Consider the following 3566-nt stretch of genomic DNA (forward strand, 5'->3'; position numbering starts at 1 on the left):
ACCCCCTCTACCGCTCCCCAAACCCCCTCTACCACTCATCCCCCCTCTACCGCTCCCCAAACCCCCTCTACCGCTCCCCAAACCCCCTCTACCTCTCCCCAAACCCCCTCTACCACTCATCCCCCTCTACCGCTCCCCAAACCCCCTCTACCGCTCCCCAAACCCCCTCTACCGCTCCCCAAACCCCCTCTACCGCTCCCCAAACCCCCTCTACCACTCATCCCCCTCTACCTCTCATCCCCCCTCTACCGCTCCCCAAACCCCCTCTACCTCTCATCCCCCCTCTCCGCTCCCCAAACCCCCTCTGCCGCTCCCCAAACCCCCTCTACCGCTCCCCAAACCCCCTCTGCCTCTCACCCCCCCTACCGCTCCCCAAAACCCCCTCTACTTCTCATCCCCCCTCTACCGCTCCCCAAACCCCCTCTACCACTCCCCAAAACCCCCTCTACCTCTCATCCCCCCTCTACCTCTCATTCCCCCTCTACCGCTCCCCATTCCCCCTCTACCGCTCCCCATTCCCCCTCTACCGCTCCCCATTCCCCCTCTACCGCAACCCCCTCTACCCCTCTACCGCTCTCCATTCCATCAGTAACGAACAACAGCTGCTGTCATTGTGTGTCTGTGTGTGTCTGCAAGAGAGAGCTTGACTGTGTTGAATGTGAAAGTGCCCACAAGCCTACTGCATGGTATCCAAATTGTTTATCAGCTGGTGGGGAGAGAGCCTGTCAAAGGCAAAGCCAGCTCATCTGTGTGTTTTTATCCATTATCATTTTGTCTGCTCCACTGCGCCTCAACTGACACATTGGGCTTTATGGTTTAGTATTGTCCGGGAGGTACCTTGTCTCGTTGGTACCGTCTGATTGGAGGATTCGCTCCACTGTGTAATCTAATGATGAAATTAAAGAAGCTTTTAAAAAAAAAATGTGTGGAATTTGTTTAAACTGAACATGTAGAAATAAGATGTCATTACTGGATGTAATTATTTAGTTTTCTATTTTTCACTAAAGGATAGAGTTGGGAATGGACCTCGTAAAATTACTCCAATACCCTAGTTACGCACTCTTAATTACTCCAATACCCTAGTTACGCACTCTTAATTACTCCAATTCCCTAGTTACGCACTCTTAATTACTCCAATACCCTAGTTACGCACTCTTAATTACTCCAATACCCTAGTTACGCACTCTTAATTACTCCAATACCCTAGTTACGCACTCTTAATTACTCCAATTCCCTAGTTACGCACTCTTAATTACTCCAATACCCTAGTTACGCACTCTTAATTACTCCAATTCCCTAGTTACGCACTCTTAATTACTCCAATACCCTAGTTACGCACTCTTAATTACTCCAATACCCTAGTTACGCACTCTTAATTACTCCAATTCCCTAGTTACGCACTCTTAATTACTCCAATACCCTAGTTACGCACTCTTAATTACTCCAATACCCTAGTTACGCACTCTTAATTACTCCAATACCCTAGTTACGCACTCTTAATTACTCCAATACCCTAGTTACGCACTCTTAATTACTCCAATACCCTAGTTACGCACTCTTAATTACTCCAATACCCTAGTTACGCACTCTTAATTACTCCAATACCCTAGTTACGCACTCTTAATTACTCCAATACCCTAGTTACGCACTCTTAATTACTCCAATTCCCTAGTTACGCACACTTAATTACTCCAATTCCCTAGTTACGCACTCTTAATTACTCCAATACCCTAGTTACGCACTCTTAATTACTCCAATACCCTAGTTACGCACTCTTAATTACTCCAATACCCTAGTTACGCACTCTTAATTACTCCAATTCCCTAGTTACGCACTCTTAATTACTCCAATACCCTAGTTACGCACTCTTAATTACTCCAATACCCTAGTTACGCACTCTTAATTACTCCAATTCCCTAGTTACGCACTCTTAATTACTCCAATACCCTAGTTACGCACTCTTAATTACTCCAATTCCCTAGTTACGCACTCTTAATTACTCCAATACCCTAGTTACGCACTCTTAATTACTCCAATACCCTAGTTACGCACTCTTAATTACTCCAATTCCCTAGTTACGCACACTTAATTACTCCAATTCCCTAGTTACGCACTCTTAATTACTCCAATACCCTAGTTACGCACTCTCTCGGACGTCTTTCATCTGTGTCTTTCATGCAGCGTTATTTCACGACTGTGTGAGAATGAAGATCACCAGGTGTTGAACCCTATCTACGGGACTATAGATAGTGAGGTGTTGAACCCTATCTACGGGGACTATAGATAGTGAGGTGTTGAACCCTATCTACGAGGACTATAGATAGTGAGGTGTTGAACCCTATCTACGGGGACTATAGATCACCAGGTGCTGAACCCTATCTACGGGACTATAGATAGTGAGGTGTTGAACCCTATCTACGGGGACTATAGATAGTGAGGTGTTGAACCCTATCTACGGGACTATAGATAGTGAGGTGTTGAACCCTATCTACGGGGACTATAGATAGTGAGGTGTTGAACCCTATCTACGGGACTATAGATAGTGAGGTGTTGAACCCTATCTATGGGGACTATAGATAGTGAGGTGTTGAACCCTATCTACGGGGACTATAGATAGTGAGGTGTTGAACCCTATCTACGGGGACTATAGATAGTGAGGTGTTGAACCCTATCTACGAGGACTATAGATAGTGAGGTGTTGAACCCTATCTACGGGGACTATAGATCACCAGGTGCTGAACCCTATCTACGGGACTATAGATAGTGAGGTGTTGAACCCTATCTACGGGGACTATAGATTACCAGGTGTTGAACCCTATCTACGGGACTATAGATAGTGAGGTGTTGAACCCTATCTACGGGGACTATAGATAGTGAGGTGTTGAACCCTATCTACGGGGACTATAGATCACCAGGTGTTGAACCCTATCTACGGGACTATAGATAGTGAGGTGTTGAACCCTATCTACGGGACTATAGATAGTGAGGTGTTGAACCCTATCTACGGGACTATAGATAGTGAGGTGTTGAACCCTATCTACGGGACTATAGATAGTGAGGTGTTGAACCCTATCTACGGGGACTATAGATAGTGAGGTGTTGAACCCTATCTACGGGGACTATAGATAGTGAGGTGTTGAACCCTATCTACGGGGACTATAGATAGTGAGGTGTTGAACCCTATCTTCGGGACTATAGATCACCAGGTGTTGAACCCTATCTACGGGGACTATAGATCACCAGGTGTTGAACCCTATCTACGGGGACTATAGATAGTGAGGTGTTGAACCCTATCTACGGGGACTATAGATAGTGAGGTGTTGAACCCTATCTACGGGGACTATAGATAGTGAAGTGTTGAACCCTATCTACGGGACTATAGATAGTGAGGTGTTGAACCCTATCTACGGGGACTATAGATAGTGAGGTGTTGAACCCTATCTACGGGACTATAGATAGTGAGGTGTTGAACCCTATCTATGGGGACTATAGATAGTGAGGTGTTGAACCCTATCTACGGGGACTATAGATAGTGAGGTGTTGAACCCTATCTACGGGGACTATAG

The sequence above is a fragment of the Salmo trutta genome, chromosome 33, assembly GCF_901001165.1.
Source record: "Salmo trutta chromosome 33, fSalTru1.1, whole genome shotgun sequence".
Taxonomy (NCBI): domain Eukaryota; kingdom Metazoa; phylum Chordata; class Actinopteri; order Salmoniformes; family Salmonidae; genus Salmo; species Salmo trutta.